Here is an 18,841-nt window from a genome sequence, read left to right as displayed (position 1 = left end):
AAGCCTATTTCTTCTTCCATCCGAAAATATCAGCTCCCCTTAGCCCTCTCCGTTAACAGTAAGGGATTCTTTCTGCCCCAGACGCAAAATACCCCCCCCCCCCCACCACCAACGGTAAAGGCTTCTCCCCCACCCAACCCCAACCACTCCTCCGCCACCGAACCCCCCGCCACCGCCACCATCCAGAAGTGCTTTCTCGCGCGCTCCTAACTATCATTTGTCAACATCGCCGCCGTTACCGATCTGGGATTCCGGGCGGCGTTCCTGGAACACCGTACACCGTCCTCATTACAGCACCTCACTATCCTACACCGATACCCACTTTACCCGCCCTCCATCACACTCTCACACAATGCTCTCTCTCTCTCTCTCTCTCTCTCTCTCTCTCTCTCTCTCTCTCTCTCTCTCTCTCTCTCTCTCTCTCTACCTGCCCTCCCTGCCTCTCTTGAGTTCAGAGTGCCTGCTCTCCCTAGCTCTCATCAACACACTCGACCTGCTCCTCTCTCCCTCCATCTGTTCAGCTCGCCATCATACGTGAGCCTGACTTTTAAAAAGAAAAAGAAAACGTAAATAATCTAATTCGACGAAAATCACATCAACGGATTCCTTACGTCCAGAAGAATTCTACTCCGCTTACTGAGATCATTCAAAACAATTCATGTTACGTAAGGCAAGGTTAGGTTTTTTTTTGAGGGGTTAATTGGTAATGTGCTGCTGTTGTAAAATAACAGCTATATATGAAATGAACAATACCAACCCACAAAACCAAATCAAACCAAACCTAACCTAACCCAACCTAACATTCATTAAGTAATCGATGGACGTGGAAGCGATTTCTTCTTACAAATACAACGATAATATTTTCGTAGGAAACTCATGTTCGCCGCGCACCTACACTACACTATTCCAAACATTTCTGAAGACACATACTGGGATTAAACATCTAGACGCCGAGAGTCCAGTGCGCCTGAAGGCCAAAGGAAAACTCATGTCAGATGCCCGGTGTCGCATATCACCTAAAGACGCATAAAAGAAACCAACTTCAGCCATCTGTTGTGCATTCCACAGAGGAAATTACGGGCATGGATGAATATGACCACAAACAGTGTTGCGGTCCTGACAACAGAGGCTGCGCATGCCGATACTCACACGTCATCGGATCAACAGAGGCCAGGACTCAAACTTTCTTCAGTCCTCGACACCCACCTTCCCCAACACCACCCCTTCCCTTACCTCGAACTTCATACCACAAAAACGCATTTTTTCTTTTTTCTTTCAATATATCAGTATGCTTTGAAGTACATGAGAGGGATCTGACAGTCTAGGAAGAGGTCAGCACCCTGCAGTCCTGATCGAGAGAGAGAGAGAGAGAGAGAGAGAGAGAGAGAGAGAGTATCTGACCACATTTCTACTGGGGTCTGGCCAACGTCGCTGTAAAAGGAGGGAAGGAATGGAACATGCCATTCCTCAAGAGTCCCTATAAAGCTTTCACTTGGCCCCTCTTATTGGGTAACTTATGGTCAAACATTATATTCGTCACGTTCTCCTGATGAAGTTCTTAATGGCTTTACAGCATGATGGATCTAGGTCCTGAAGACTGTTGTGACGAGCAGGTTTCGCGTTACAAGCATGTCTCGTGGTTCACCCCTTCGCCATCCTCGTCATAAAACCCATAAAATAAAATTAAAAATTAAAAATCTCCAAATTTATCATTTTCTTTTTTAGATTTTTGAAGTGAAAAATCTCCAAATTTACCAAAGTATTCATATATTCTTAATTCTTTTTTTTTTTTTTACAGATTCTCCTATGAAAGAAAAAGCACAGGAGCAACAGTTGACGCCTGATTGGCTAAGGCAAAGGCAGGAAAATCAATGTCCTTGTGTGGGTTATGCTTCCCTCGGGGAGATACGCGTGTCTCTGTTCTTTAAGGCCTGCCAGTCCCAGCATTTAATGTGAGGAGCTTCTTTTCACAAGGTGACCTTTATGCTGATCCTCACGCGCCAGAGCCCAATATCTCAACACCTGTGCCTTAAAGATGGATGGCCATTTGGCACCTGCTGCATTCAGAAGCGAGAGGTTATGAAAACTACCCTTGACACTCCTCCCCCTCCCCCGCCCGCCGTTCTTGCCGCTGTCTTGAGATTTCTTATTTCTATCCATGGGGATTTCACACCTCTTACCTCCCACGATCTGAGCGCAATTTTTGCGACTGCACCGTCAAAACAAACAATCAAAGTCCTTTAACTACGCACAATCCTGGGCCAGCAGAGTACAATCCTGGGCTAGCAGAGTACAATCCTGGGTTAGCAGAGTACAATCCTGGGTTAGCAGAGTACAATCCTGGGTTAGCAGAGTACAATCCTGGGTTAGCAGAGTACAATCCTGGATCAGTAGAGTTCAATCCTGGGTTATATAGGAGGGCAAGATCATACGACCGTACAACAGCTTGCTACACAGGCCCGACATACAAAATACTGCAGGGTAGTACTACTGGCAGCGTATCAGATGACATGTGATAGCAGTGCTGGAGATAACCAGTGATATCACGGCAGTACTGATAGCGGTGAAGGAGATAAGGAAGTGATAGCAGGGCAGTCCTGATAGTGATGCAATGATAACGAGAGATGGCAGATTAGCAATACTAGCGGTGAAGGAGATAGCAAAGGTTGGATTATCGAGAAAAAACAGGGGATTCTGTGGATGGAGAGATAAAGCTATATGAAGGAACAGTGACCCAGGCCAGCAAGGTTCAACCTTCCGTCCTACACTATAGGCCACCAACTCTAGGACCCATGGCCACCAACTCCAGGACCTTGACTACCATCTCCGGAGCCTTGGCTATCAACTCCAGGGCCTTGGCCACCAACCCAGGACCCCCTGGCTATCAACTCGAGGACCCTAACCAGCAACTCCAGGACCTCGGCCAACAATTCCAAGATCCTGGACACCAACTCTAAGCACCATACGAATACGACCGAAGCACCAAATCAATACTTAAAACTCTTTTTCAAACTTTATATATATATATATATATATATATATATATATATATATATATATATATATATATATATATATATATATATATTGGAAAGGATCACACTGAGCGCGTGATAAAAATATTCTTGAGCCCACGGAAACTTACCGAGTTTCACTTCCCCGTGGACTCATAGGAATTATATATATATATATATATATATATATATATATATATATATATATATATATATATATATATATATATATACATATACGTAAACAGTGTATATGAACGCGCACTACCATATAACATACAAACCTCCAACAGCCAGGATCGAACCTGGTTCCCCAGCGTAGGAGGCGGGATCACTATTACTAGGCTATATATATATATATATATATATATATATATATATATATATATATATATATATATATATATACGTTATGTTTTATCAACACATTTCAAATCCATATATTAACTGTGGTGAAAAAAAAGGAAAGTCTACTCGGTCTTCAAAGTTAAAACAAATCAACCGTGCCCCTCCTCTGCCCACCCATACGAGAGCGATTTCTTTGCTGAGGAAGATATGGTAACTCCAATACGAAATGGGAAAACTCGTACGAGAATATGACACATGACAAAGCCTTGAGAATTAGCTCCGCTCTCCAGTAACATGAAAGTTTTTTCATCAATGTTCAGCAGTATTGGTACACACACACACACACACACACACACACACACACACACACACACACACATACACACACACACACACACACACACACACATATATATATATATATATATATATATATATATATATATACTGTAGGTTTACATATTTATTCCTAGGTCTTCTGCCTATAAGCAGGTCCACTTTCGTAGATCTAACTCTTTGACTTTATATTACTACCATCATTATCATTATCACTACTATCAACATCATACAATCCTAGGAGCCCTTTGTGAAAGGGGTCCTAGGGCTACAGCCCTAAGACCTCTCCCATCCGTGAGTTCCTGCAGCAGTGACCTCCAGAATGATGTGGGTAAAAATGACACTGGATCGCGAGGGATGGCTGATTGGTACTGCTGCACCTGGCCATGAGAAGACAGATCATGAGAGGCAAGTGTTTAAGGAGCAGCTGAGTGAGTGTGTCAGCAGTGTTCATGGAAGAGGCAGGGTATTAGTGAGGGACGATATGAATGCGAAGTTGAGTAATGTAGAAACTGATGGTACAAATGGGGGGGCGTAAGGTATTTAGAATAGTGAATGGAAATGGTGAACAGCTTGTGAATCTGTATGCTGAAAGAGGGCTGGTGAATGGGAATACCTGATTTGGAAAGGACATAACACAGTTATACATATGAGAGCAGGAAGGATGTGCATTATTGGATTGCATGCTCACTGATGGACGTGGAAAAGAGAAACTTCTGGATGTGAATTTGCTGAGAGGGGCAGATGGTGAGATGTGTGATCATTACCTCGTGGAGGCGAGGAGTGAAGATGTGTTAAGGTTTTAGGAAAAGAGGAAAGGTTAGACCACGGAAACAACTCAAAGCGTCACCACCACTACAGAACAGCAACATGAAACCCAAAAACCTGGACGGCACATACAATCCCCAAATGTAACAACCATGACACCACCACCATCACCACCATCATCATCATCACGCCCACCACCCACCAACGATGAGGCGATACCAGCTCATAAGTAACGTCCTTTTAACAACTTAATGAATGATACTCCTCCGGCCGCTGGGTACGGACGACTCATCTCTCTCTCTCTCTCTCTCTCTCTCTCTCTCTCTCTCTCTCTCTCTCTCTCTCTCTCTCTCTCTTATTTTTTTTCTTTTTTTTTCTTAAGAAAAAGAGGATGTCGAGCATTTATACAACGCCCGCAGTAATCAATAATGATCGGCAGAGCAATCAAAGGAAGGGAGAACGAGCCCCCCTTCCCCCCACAAAAAAGGGAAATATATAGCAAAAAAAAAAATCAAAGACATGCAAAGGCGGGAAAACAATAGCCAGCCAGCCTCCTTCCCCCATCCTCTCTACTTCACCTGTAACATCCACACTCCATTCTCTGCTGCTGCTGCTGCTGCTCCACCCCCACCCCCAGAGCTTCCCATCAACCCCACCCCCTCCCTTACCTTCAAAGACCCACCTGCCTCTTAAAACAACAAACGGTTGGTGCATTTTTTAATCCGCTGGTCAGACATCAGAGGGTCTCGAGCCCTTGGAAGTGTCCACCGAGAGGATCTTTACTAGGGGCTTGGTGGAGGGAGGGGACGGGACGGGAGGGTGGATGGGTGGGTGGGTACGATACGCGTATTTTCCTCTCTCTCTCTCTCTCTCTCTCTCTCTCTCTCTCTCTCTCTCTCTCTCTCTCTCTCTCTCTCTCTCTCTCTCTCATTACGTAAACAGCAGGAAGGGGAAAAAAAAAGATAAAAGAGGAGTGGTGAGGTTTGTGTGCGGCGGACACAACACACGAGAGAACGAGGAGCACAAACTATTATGATATGTCCCGATGACTCTCAGTGATGGAGAGAGAGAACGGGGGAGGGGTGTGCGCCACCGTAAACATAGCCACAGAGGACATAGAAAATGGTCAGAGTTTCAGAGTGATCACAGAAAACTGCAATATATGAAAAGTTGATGATAAAGTTGCGGGCATTTCGATAATGTACAAAAGGAAGGGGAAAACTACCCTACACTCCACCCCCCCCCAAAAAAAAATATATATATATATAAAAATGTATGATTTCTCAACACACACACACCTTAGAGGTCAGAACTGTTACATGAAGCGAACGGCAGAGTGACTATACTGCATACGAACGCGTAACGGACTGGTGGTGAATGGAAAAGAAGGAAAAGAAAGCGAGTTCAAGGATCGGGCCAGGGCACTGGGGAGAAAACACTACTGCGGAGATAAGGTCTGTCTGGAGGGCTGACAAGATAACACGGAGGGAAAGGGAAGATAAGGGAGTAAGTGGGACTGGCCCCTATTACTAATGGTACATTATCAAGTTTCAGGTAATAATGATGGATGGCTCATTCGCAAAGTACATATGCATAGGAATAACAACCGTAGAGAAGAATCACAGTGTGGTGTTGGTTATTCACAATCTTTCAAGGAATGTTAGTGAACCACAACAAATACACAAAGATAATAACATAGGCAAAACTACAAACACATAATGACAACAATAAAGACAAAACTGCTTCATCTAAAGAAGAAAGTACACAGGTACCTTTACCTCTAAATAAAGATGGACTTGAAGAGATACGGCTCAAACAAACATGTCGAAGCTCAACGAAGCTTAAGACATGAACCGCGGGGGGAGATGTATGAAGGCGGCACCATAGTCATCCAGCAATTTGAGGGACGTAAAGAGGAGGAGGGACAAGTTATCAGACGTTAACAAAGGAAGAGCAGAGAAGTTTCGTGAAGGATATAGTACACAAGGAAGGGAATAAGCCAACATTTTTCCACCAGTTCATCAGAAGTAAACTGTGGGTCAAAGAGTAGCTAATCAGGATATGGGATTCCAGGGGGAGAGCTGTGGAGGATACTGTAAAAGACAAACTGAATGACATAAAGCAGACTACTAAAAGGTCTTTACGTCTTTACCCATTTCAGGCTCAAGATCCTAATAAAGTTTTCCTTATGTGATGAAAAAGTGGGCAGACATACCCGAGACGACACTAGAAATACTGTTCGGTATGTCAGTGGAGGAAAGTGTAGTGTTAAGGGCGTGGGTAAAGGCTAATGTCATACCTATCTTTCAGGAAATAGACCAAACAATTACGGTGAACTACACACTCGTCTCTCTGACGACTGGCGTCTGTAACACACTAAGAAAGATAATTGTATGCACGAAAAAAAAACAACCTCTAACTATAAGCACGACAAAAACAACCTAATTAAGAGAGAAAAGGGATTCAGGGAAAGGTAATGCGTAACAAAGTCCTTCCACTTCCAAGAGAAAGTGAGCTCCGTTTTAGACAAAGGAGAAAGATGGGTGGATTATGTATTCCTGGACTGCCAGAAAGCAGCCAACACCAATACCACATAAAAGATCTGCATGGAGGCTGTATCTCTGAGCAGGAATAAGAATGATATTCCTTCAATAGACAAAAAACTACCTGACTGAGTGTGAACAAAGGACATATATCAGGGTAACCTTTTTATAAGGGTAGGAGTAACCAGTGGAGTGCTACAGGGCTCTGTTCTGAGATCACAGTTCTTCTCATTCTTTTGTTCATGACTTGCAAGACTAGAAGCATACCTGTATATGTTTGTGGTTAATACCAAGGTCATGAAGGAAATAAAGAATGATGAGGATTGTTTAAACTTACAAGGGAATCTAAACAAACTCAAGAGTTGGTCTGAAAGATGGTTAAGCAATTCAACCCGAGGAAAATGCACAAAAATGAATATTGAACATTGTAAGAGAAGGCCATGATACGAATATTCTCAAGCACGAGATAATCTAGAGGAACCTATGTGTGAGAGCTACGAGGGAATCGACACTGCATCTAACTTGTCACCATTGATCCATCTTACATCTGTAAAGGAGACCAAATTTCTGCAGGCAAATATCAGAATCGCAGGTAAGTACATGAAGGCATAACCGTTCAGCAAACTGACCTCAGGTAGAAAGTTCAGAGGAGAGCAACAGAGAAATATCAAATTTAAGAGAGATAAAGCGCAGGGAGAGGTTTGGTGATAATCGGTCCATCATAGAAGACAGTGGAAGAGAGAAGAGAAGGAAAGAGAGATTCATAAGAACCTCCAGGTTCTAAATCAGATTTTTTGTCAACAGTAAACAGTTCTTAGATGCACAGAGAAAACACCCAGAGGCGATCACAAGAAATATGCAAGAAACGTGTAAGAAATGATATAAAAAAAGTACTCCTAAAGAATAAGAATAACAGAAACAACAGATGAGTGGAATGAGTGATGACACTGCAAAGACTGACAGCACGTAGCACGTAGAAGTCTAAAAAGAGTTTTATATCAGAAGATGAATATAAAGAAACAAGGCCCACGCAAGCAGAGCTCCCTGCCCCAACCGTGCAAATAAGTAATTACATCTAGGTAATTACAAATACACACACCTACACACACACACACACACACACACACACACACACACACCAACCGAGGGTATAGGACACCACGACAAATAAGCATGGGGGGGGGGAGATCAAGACACTGGCGATGGCACGCACACTAATCACTTTTCCACGGCACGTGAGCGGACTCTCTATCCCCCCATGAACCTTTAAATTGACCGGAATGTAAAAAGGTTCGACGAGGATGGAATAACCATGAACCCCCGTCCCGGAGAGACGACAAGGGGGGGGGGAATAAAAGGCGGGGGGTGGAGGGGGAGGCACATGAGACAGGAGAGTTCAAGGAGATCAACACACAATCACCGACGCAAGGATAGACAGAACGACTGGTACAAGCACGGACTAAAACTAGGATTCGACACACGAATCGAAACGTTGGTCAACACAAGGATCGTCCCATGCATTGACAAATGGATCAACACAAGGATCAATAACTGGCTTGATAAACGGGTCGGCACATGAACCAACAAACTGATCAACGCGAGGATCGACACGGTACATTTACGTATTCCTGGCGAGCGTCACAAGACTTCCTTTATAGTGAGAGAGTTCACACAATTCATCATCATCATAATTACTAACAACAACAACAACAATAATAATAATGATAATAATAATAATAAATAATAATAATAATCTCATACTATCTCTGAAATGAGTCCAACAAAGAGAAAACACCTAGCAAAACGATGATGATAATAATAATAATAATAATAATAATAATAATAATAATAATAATAATAATAATAATAATAATAATATTCTGGGGTAGGGAAGAAAGAATTCTACCTCCGTATTCCCTGCATACCACAGAAGGCGACTAAAGAGGGCGGGAGCGGGGAACTCTCTCCCCCCTTTTGTACTTCAATTTCTAAAAGATGGAACACAGGCTAAGCGGGGGGCGCTCATCCTCCTCGATGTGTCGATGTAAACGAAAAGAAAAGTGAGACAAGTAGTATGTTTCAGGAAAGAAACCTGGATATTCAGGCTCTGTGAGAAACAAAGCTCAGGTGTAAAGAAGAATGGTTTGGAAAGTACAGTCGGGGGTTGGTGAGAGGGCAACAGCAAAGGAGGGTAGCACTTCTGATGAAGTAGTAGTAGTAGTGCGTGAAAAAGTGTTAGGAAGTGACTTCCAGCCAGATGTGGATGAAAATGAAAATGAATTGCAAGAGATGGGTGGCAGTGCATATGCACCTGGCCATGAGAAGAAAACTCATGAGAGATACAGTGTTTTGGGAGCAGCTGAGGAAGTGTGTCAGATGTTTCGATGCAAGAGACCGGGCTTAAGTGATGAGTGATCTAAATGCGAAGTAATGTGGCAGGTGAGGGGCATGGGTTATTCAGTATCATGAATGGTGAACAGCTTGTGGAGTAGAGGGTAAAAAAGGACTAATGACTGGGAAATCCAAGTTTAAAAAGAGGGAAATACACAAGTATACGTATGTGAACAGGAAAGATATATAGCCAGTGGATATTCCTGGATTGCATACTAACTGTTATACGTATAAAAGATAGACTTCTAAGCACAACTTTGCTGAGAGAAGCAGTTGGTGGGATGTCTGATCATCATCTTGAGGAGGTTACACTGATGACGTAGATATTTTCGTAGAAGAGGAAACATTATGGGTAAGAAGAGAGTGGTGAGAGTAAGTGAGCTTGGATAAGATACTTGTGTGAAGGAATATCAGGATATATTGAGTGCAGAATGGCAAAAGGTGAGAGTAAACGAAGCTAAGGGAATGGGTGAGGAATGGGAGGTATTTAAGTAAGCAGTGCTGGCATGTGCAAGACATGCGTGTAGCATGCATAAGGTGGAGGTGGACAGATTAGAAATGGTAATGAGTAGTGGGAAGACGAAGTAAAGTTGCTAGTGCAAGGCAGAAGAAAGGTATATATGGGCTACAGTTTACAAGGAAGGATTACAAATAATTGGGAGATATTTAAGTGAAACCGGCAGAAGGTGAAGTGCAAGGGTTGAAAGAAAGGTCAATCTGATTTAGGGTGGGCGAGTATCAGTAAAACTTAGGGAGAATAAGATGTTTGGAAGGAGGTTAATAGCGTGCGAAAAAAAATTGAGAACAAAAAGGAACATAGGTGGAGGGGGAAAATGGGGAAGTGGTAACACGTAGTCAAGAAGTGAAAAGGAGATGGAGAGAACATTCTGGAAGACTACTGAAAGTGTTTGATGACAGGGTGGCAGATGCAGGGTGTTTGGGTTAGAGTGAAGTGCAAATTGAGAGAGTCAGGGAGAGCGGTTTGGTGAAGAGAGAAGAGTTAGTGAAAGCCTTACGTTAAAATGAAATGTGGTAAGGCGGATGGAGTGGATGGTACTGCAGGTGAATTTCTTAAGAAATGGGGTGACTTGTTGATTGGTTAGTTAAGATTTTCAGTGTATTCATGGATCATAGTGAGGTGAATGAAGATAGGTGGAGTACATGTACAGTGCCATTCTACACTGACAAGGGGGATAAAAAATAAGTCCTCAAACTACAGAGGTATGTTTGTTAAGCGTACCTGAGAAGATGCATGACAGAGTAGTAATTGAAAGGGTGAAGGCATGTACAGAGCAACAGACTGGGGAAAATACAATTTGTATCAAAAGTGGTAAATGTGTTGGTCAGGTATTTACTTTAAAGAATGTGCATGAGAAATCCTCAACAGAAACAAAAGGGTTTGTAAAGTGCCTTTATGGATCTGAAGGAAGCATTTGATAGGGTTGATAGACATGCCTTCTGGAAGGTTTGCAGAATACATAATGTGTCAACAAAGCTGCTAGAAGCAGAGAAGATCTTATCAAGGGCGTAAGGCGTGTCTACGAGTAGGAAGAGAGGAGGTTTAAAGTTGTCTACTCTGCCACAGGGGTGTGTGATGCCACACTGTTTAATTTGCTTAAGTATGGAGTGGTACAAGAGATAAATGCATGAGTCCTGGAGAGAGGAGAGAGAGTATGCAGTAGGCAGGGGATGAAGAAGCTTAGGAAGCGAATTAGATGATGTTTGCTGATGATACAGCACTAGTGGCAAATCAGAAAGTGAAATTTGCAGAGGTTGGTGACTGAGTTTGGAAGAGTGTGTGAAAGGAGGAAGTTGGGAGTAAATGTGTTTGAAAGCAAGGTATCAGGTTCAGCAAGGTAGAGGGACGTGTTTGGTGGGGTATGAGTTTGAACGGGGAAAAATTTCCAACACATCCACCCTCCTCCATACAACCCTATCTACTGCCCATGCCTCGCAACCACATAACACTGTTTAGACATATGAAGAGAATGAGTGAGGAAAGATTGACAAAGGGACATATGTGTCAGAGGTGGAGGGAACAAGGAGAAGCGGGAGACCAAATTGGAGGTGGAAGGATGGAGTGAAGAAGATTTTGAGTGATGAGGACTTGAACATACAGGAAGGTGAGAGAGAGGCTTGCAAGGAATAGAGTGAATTGGAACGATTTGGTATACCGGGTTCGACGTGCTGTCAATGAACCAGGGCATGTGAAACGTCTGATATAAACCATGGAAAGGCCTATGGGGCCTGAATGTGAACGAATGTGGCCTTTTTTTGCCTGTTTTCCTGGCACTACCTCGCTGAAGCAAGGGGTAACGATGCTGTTTCCTGTGGGGCGGGGTAGCGCCGGGATTGGATGAAGGCAAGGAAGTATGAATATGTACATGTGCATATATGTGTATGTCTGTGTATGAGTACATAATATATATGTGTGTGTGTGTGTGTGTGTGTGTGTGTGCGCGCGCTGAAATTTATATGTACGTATATATGAGTGTATGGGCGTTTATCTATTTATATGTGTATATGAGTGATTGGGCCATTCTTCGTCTGTTTCCTGGCGCTACCTCGCTCACTCAGGAAATGGCGATCAAGTATAATGAATATAAATATATATATATATATATCCTAGGATCAAAATCTATCAAAGAGTCTTGGTGTTACCCAAGATCCTTTAAGAGGCTCCTGCATCCCACGGCAGCATTACTTCCAGTCACAGGGAAAAGTAGACTCCTTTGGAGTGAGAAGTCCTTCGACGAGATTGTACTCCCAGTGATGCAGCCTCGCTAAAACTGACTGTTTACTTGCGATGTCACCTCGTGCAGGAGAGAATCAGGTCTTATGTATCTTTTTTCCTTTCCATCGCCAAAACCTGCCAAAATCATTTATAATAGACGACTAAGCATAAATCACGTAAACATTACAAGCCTAGGTTGATACATCAATTTCAAACAGAAGGATGTCCCAAGCCTGCCGTGGCCGAGACCATGTCATCATCATCCACCATCATGACCAAGCAACCCTCAAGCACGACGGGACGACCATCGGGGACGACGGTGCGACACATCAGCACGATCAAATGACCCTTAAACACGACGGTGCGAGCCTTACGGACGGTGGTATGACCCTTGAGCATGCTGGCATGGCCTCTGGCCCGATCCTTACAGGTTAGGCTGCAGGCCTGGTGGCCATCACATATCATACCATGGTTCGTATCGTCGTACTCAAGAGGTTAAAGTTTTAGCTGGCCTGCGCCTGGTTGGAGGGGGCCAGCTTCAGCCTCTCGACGCTAACATCTACAGGTAAGCTGGGGTGGTCTTGAGAGTGGAGACTCCGCCGGTTTGACGTACCGGGTCTAGAGTGCTCGGCCCAACCTCTTGTGAAATGATGGGTAAACATGTATGTCCAGTCCTTGTATCCTCTTCATCCAGTCAAGTCATGCAGGCTTAATCAGTATCCCATGTACTGGAGGAAGTTGTTATTTGGGCTTAATAACCTCTATACACGCTTTCTACAATCTGAATGTCTCTCAACAGCTACGTTAGCGCCTCCACGCCTCTACTACCGGTCTATCCCTGCCCAGGCTAGCCGCCACACAGCGTCAGATCACTGGTAGGCACGCTCCGACAGCATCTCCATACAAAGCACCACGCCCTCTCACTGCACGGACACCACACCACCCTAGCCCATCCCATCCCCGAACTCGTCAGGTCCTCCTCCTCCTCCTCCACGTGCCCGGCGCAGCCCTCCGTCGCTCCCACACAGGTACATAATAGCGCGTATGAAAACTGAAACCCCGCAGTTACTGTAGCCCCAGAGCTAATTTATGAAGGAAGTTGGAGGTAAATTCTGGGGCGACAATTAATTTCCAACTCGGGGAGATCTCGGCCGGTATTTATTACACCTATTGACACGCGAGCACGACAGGCAAGTACTGATAACAGGGATAATAAAGATGGTGGGAGGGAGGGAGAGAAGGGGCAGTGGGAGGGGCTGAAGTTCGGGAGAGGGAGGGAACGGGGGAGAGAGTAAGTTTCAAGTTAAGAAGAAAAACTGAGACAAGATTGTATCTTTAGGTACAGGTGGGAAGGGAAGATGATGGTGGAGTTCCGAGTAAGAGGTCATACGTGATGGACGAGACTGCGAGTAAGAGGTCATACGTGATGGACGAGGCTGTGAGTAAGAGGTCATACGTGATGGATGAGGCTGCGAGTAAGAGGTCATACGTGATGGATGAGGCTGCGAGTAAGAGGTCATACGTGATGGACGAGACTGCGAGTAAGAGGTCATACGTGATGGACGAGGCTGTGAGTAAGAGGTCATACGTGATGGACGAGGCTGTGAGTAAGAGGTCATACGTGATGGACGAGACTGCGAGTAAGAGGTCATACGTGATGGACGAGGCTGTGAGTAAGAGGTCATACGTGATGGACGAGGCTGTGAGTAAGAGGTCACACGTGATGGACGAGGCTGCGAGTAAGAGGTCATACGTGATGGACGAGACTGCGAGTAAGAGGTCATACGTGATGGACGAGGCTGTGAGTAAGAGGTCATACGTGATGGATGAGGCGGCGAGTAAGAGGTCATACGTGATGGATGAGGCTGCGAGTAAGAGGTCATACGTGATGGATGAGGCTGCGAGTAAGAGGTCATACGTGATGGATGAGGCTGCGAGTAAGAGGTCATACGTGATGGATGAGGCTGCGAGTAAGAGGTCATACGTGATGGATGAGGCTGCGAGTAAGAGGTCAAACGTGATGGATGAGGCTGCGAGTAAGAGGTCAAACGTGATGGATGAGGCTGCGAGTAAGAGGTCATACGTGATGGATGAGGCTGCGAGTAAGAGGTCAAACGTGATGGATGAGGCTGCGAGTAAGAGGTCACACGTGATGGATGAGGCTGCGAGTACGAGGTCATACGTGATGGATGAGGTGGATGGATGAGGATGATGGATGGATGAGGCTGATGGATGAGGTCACAGTATGATGGATGAAGCTGGGAGAGGTCACAGACGATGGATGAGGCTGCGAGTGACAGGTCACAGGTGATGGACGTGACTGCAGGTGATGAAGAAACCCCAGGCGATGAAGAGTACGGAGTGAGGAGGATACAGGAAGTACTGGAGAGGTCAGTCAATCAGGGGTGGAGGGGCGGCGGCGTGGACGATGGAAGGGGCACAGCATTGTAACGTACCGGGCCAGGAGAACCGGAGTCGACCAATGGTACTGCGCGAGGTGGGCGTCTGTGGGCGGTGCGCCAGAAGATGGCAGAGGTTGGCATGGAAGACAACCATGGAGAATGAAGAGGCATGAGCCTACACGTGGAAATGGGAGGAAAATATAAGTAATGGGGAGAGACGAGCAGCTACAAGCATGAGGGAGGGAGATGACGTCTTTTAAAGTGATGGATGAGGGTTATGGCGTCGGGAGATGGGTACAGCAGGTGCTGCAGAGTCGCAGGTCATGGAGGTAACCACACTAGGAATAGAGCAAAGTTACAGGTACAGGGATAAGAAAGGACTACAAGTGATGGAAAGGGTGGCTACAGGTGTTAAATAAGAAGTAGACTTAGGTACTAGAGGTAGGAGGGAGGCTGCACGTGAAGAAGGGGGAGGTGGGGATACTGAGGTAGGGTGGGGAAGCCAGGAGGGGAATGATGGGAAGGTTGAAGCTTCACACAAGAGGATGAAGACTATACGTGTTGGATACAAGCCGCATTATGACCGTGTTATATTGTTAGCATACAAGACCCCCAGACGTTGGAAACAAGAGATAATAGCAAGTAGTGGAGAGAGAGAGAGAGAGAGAGAGAGAGAGAGAGAGAGAGAGAGAGAGAGAGAGAGAGAGAGAGAGAGAGAGAGACCTGGGTGATGTGGGCTGCAGGAAAGACGGCAAAGGGGAGCGCTGAGAGTTAGGAGGAGCCGGGGCGCGGGAGACAGGTGAGGGAGGCAGGTGAGGCAGGCAGGAGCGGCTCCGAGCGTTGTTTATTGCCGGGGAAACACCTCGCCAGATAACAGGTCTCCTAATGAGACCAAACGACGCCACAACGGTAGTCAACATCTTGTTATTGGCACACAGGAACGCGCGCGGCCAGATAGTGGCCAGGCTCCGGGGCTCCTAAGTAGGGAAGGTGGGGGAGTTGAGGCATCGAGGGGGGAGGAGGAGGAGGAGGTAGAGATAGACGGATGGAGATGGCGAGAGAGAGAGAGAGAGAGAGAGAGAGAGAGAGAGAGAGAGAGAGAGAGAGAGAGAGAGAGAGAGAGAGAGGGGGGGGGGGGGTTGATGACGATGTCGATGGCTTGTTAACCCCGCACTACTCCACCATCATTACCATAAGCGCCCAACCATGGATGGCTGGCCCTCGTATATGGCGAGTACTGATATTACCGTCCTCCCTCCCCACCATCCACTAGCCTCCCTAAGGAAGCGGACGGAGCAGCGCCACTAACTATCGCCTGGCTCTGAGGCGGCCACCTCCGCTTATTGACACGCAGGAACGCGGCCGCCAGATACCTGGCCCTCTCGCGGACCATTCCTCTCTCTCCCCTCCTCCCCTCCTCTCACCCACCACAGATTTACGGCGGGAGATAAGGAGATGACGGAGTCTGGTTACGGAATGATTCTGGAACTGCGGGGACTCCATGAGAACTAGCAGGCCAGACATCTGGTTATTGGCATTGATAACCTGCGCCTCCTGAGATAAGGACGGGGGAGGAGAAGGCCTCCTGGAGGGGACGGGGTGTGTAGGGAGACCTGCTCATGTCAACAGGGAACTTGAGAGAGAGAGAGAGAGAGAGAGAGAGAGAGAGAGAGAGAGAGAGAGAGAGAGAGAGAGAGAGTACATATGCTAAGTAAAGTCAGAGTGCTTGAAGGTCGACCATTGACTTATATAGATAATGCCCTTCCTACAGCGATTAGTTGATCATTCTCCAAGTCTTGCACACACACACATTATATATATATATATATATATATATATATATATATATATATATATATATATATATATATATATATATATATATATATATATATATCATTTCTGAGTCCATGGGGAAAATGAAACACGATAAGTTCCCAAGTGCACTTTTGTGTAATAATCACGATGATGTGATTAGTACACGACAGTGCACTTGAGAACTTACTGTGTTTCATTTTCCCTGTGGACTCATAGAAATATACTTGATCAGACGCAAAATTGTGATCCTTTCCAATATACATACACACACACACACACACATATATATATATATTTTTTTTTTTGCTTTGTCGCTGTCTCCCGCGTTTGCGAGGTAGCGCAAGGAAACAGACGAAAGAAATGGCCTAACCCACCCCCATACACATGTATATATATACGTCCACACACGCAAATATACATACCTACACAGCTTTCCATGGTTTACCCCAGACGCTTCACATGCCCTGATTCAATCCAATGACAGCACGTCAACCCCGGTATACCACATCGCTCCAATTCACTCTATTCCTTGCCCTCCTTTCACCCTCCTGCATGTTCAGGCCCCGATCACACAAAATCTTTTTCACTCCATCTTTCCACCTCCAATTTGGTTTCCCTCTTCTCCTCGTTCCCTCCACCTCCGACACATATATCCTCTTGGTCAATCTTTCCTCACTCATTCTCTCCATGTGCCCAAACCATTTCAAAACACCCTCTTCTGCTCTCTCAACCACGCTCTTTTTATTTCCACACATCTCTCTTACCCTTACGTTACTTACTCGATCAAACCACCTCACACCACACATTGTCCTCAAACATCTCATTTCCAGCACATCCATCCTCCTGCGCACAACTCTATCCAAAGCCCACGCCTCGCAACCATACAACATTGTTGGAACCACTATTCCTTCAAACATACCCATTTTTGCTTTCCGAGATAATGTTCTCGACTTCCACACATTCTTCAAGGCTCCCAGAATTTTCGCCCCCTCCCCCACCCTATGATCCACTTCCGCTTCCATGGTTCCATCCGCTGCCAGATCCACTCACAGATATCTAAAACACTTCATTCAAGGATGGGGTGATGAGCGAGGTAAATGCAGGAGTCTTAAAAAGAGGGGAGGATATGCATTCCATAGAAGATGAGGGGGGAATGGGATGTTGAGTCAGTTGTTGTTTGCTGATGACACATAACTGGAGGCAGATTCTAGTCACAAACTGCAGAAATTGGTGAATGAGTTTGGAAAAAGGTGCGAAAGGAGGAAGTGGGGAGTAAATGTTTATAAAAGCAAAGTTATTAGGATTAGCACTGTAAGGGGACAGGTCACTTGGGGTTAGAGTTTAAAATGAAATTTTTTTTGAGAATGTGAATTGTTTTAGATACATGAGAGTGGACATGGCTGTAAGTGGAACCATGGAAGTGGAAAAGAGTCATAAGGTGGGTGAGGGGACGAAGGTTCTGGAAGCATTTTAAGAATGTGTGGAAAGAGAGGTCTTTATCTGAGAGGGAACTATGGGTACATTTGAAGATACAGTAGTCCCAACAATGCTATATGGATGCTAAGCATGGGCTATAGATGAGGATGTGTTGGAAATGAAATGCTTAAGGACAATATGTATGTGGCGTGAGGCGGTTTGATCCTGCGTGCGGTTGATAAAGCTGAAGAAGGTGTGCTGAAATGGTATGGGCGTAGGGAGAAAATAAGTAAGGACAGGTTGAAAAAGAGGATATATGTGTCAGAAGTGGAGGGAACAAGAGGAGCAAGACCATCATCATCTTATTTTCCATAAAGTTAACTGATGCTCGCTCACCCCAACTCGCATTTGCCCTCTTTTACAACCGCTGCACCTTCCTCTTAACCTCCTGCCGTTTTTCCTTATACAACCCCCAATCATTTGCACTCATTCTCTGTAAGTACCGCCCAGACGCCTCCCTTTCCTCTTTCACTAGCAACTTTACTTCTTCATCCCACTACCCTCTACCCTTTCTAATCTGCCCACCTCCCACCTTTCGCATGCCACATGCACCTACTGCACAAGCCATCCCTGCTTCCCATTACCCACCTACTCCCCTTGCTTCATTTGCTCACACTTTTTGCTATTCTAGATATAATCTCTCATGGTACTTCTCTACACAAGTCTCTTTTCCCCGCTCACCTACTCCCGCCCCTCTCTTCTCCGCGACTTTGTTTTCTCTTTTTCGAAAACCTCTACAAATCTTCACCCTCGCGTCCACAAGAGAGTTATCAGACATACCAACAGCTGCCTCTCTCAGCACATTCACATTCAAAAGTCTTTCGTTTACACTCCTAATTAATATGTAATCCAATAATGCCCGTTGACCATCTTTCCCACTTACATACGTATACCTGAGTATATCCCTCTTTATAAACCAGGTATTCCCAATCGTCATTCTTTTTTCATCACACAACTCCACAAGTTATTCACCATTATCATTCATAATCTAAATACCCCATACGCCTCAAT

At 45.2% G+C, this 18,841-nt stretch overlaps 1 protein-coding gene across 8 annotated transcripts in view; it reads right to left on the bottom strand.

Annotated features, from left to right (window-relative positions):
• Positions 1–18,841, bottom strand: part of LOC139761399 (Fanconi anemia group J protein homolog) — a 1,968,572-nt gene that overhangs the window by 1,018,398 nt on the left and 931,333 nt on the right. Inside the window, exon 1 of one of the 8 annotated variants that reach the window (XM_071685580.1) lies at positions 2,253–2,446. The exons of the other annotated variants lie outside the window; for them this stretch is intronic. The gene's annotated coding sequence lies outside the window, so the exon portion shown is untranslated. Of the gene's footprint in view, positions 1–2,252; positions 2,447–18,841 lie in introns of those variants that run through there. 8 annotated transcript variants of the gene reach the window in all.

The sequence above is a fragment of the Panulirus ornatus genome, chromosome 3 (genome assembly GCF_036320965.1).
Source record: "Panulirus ornatus isolate Po-2019 chromosome 3, ASM3632096v1, whole genome shotgun sequence".
In the NCBI taxonomy this organism is placed as follows: domain Eukaryota; kingdom Metazoa; phylum Arthropoda; class Malacostraca; order Decapoda; family Palinuridae; genus Panulirus; species Panulirus ornatus.
The sequence above is the reverse complement of the archived record's forward strand: the minus strand, read 5'-3'. Positions and strand labels throughout refer to the sequence as shown.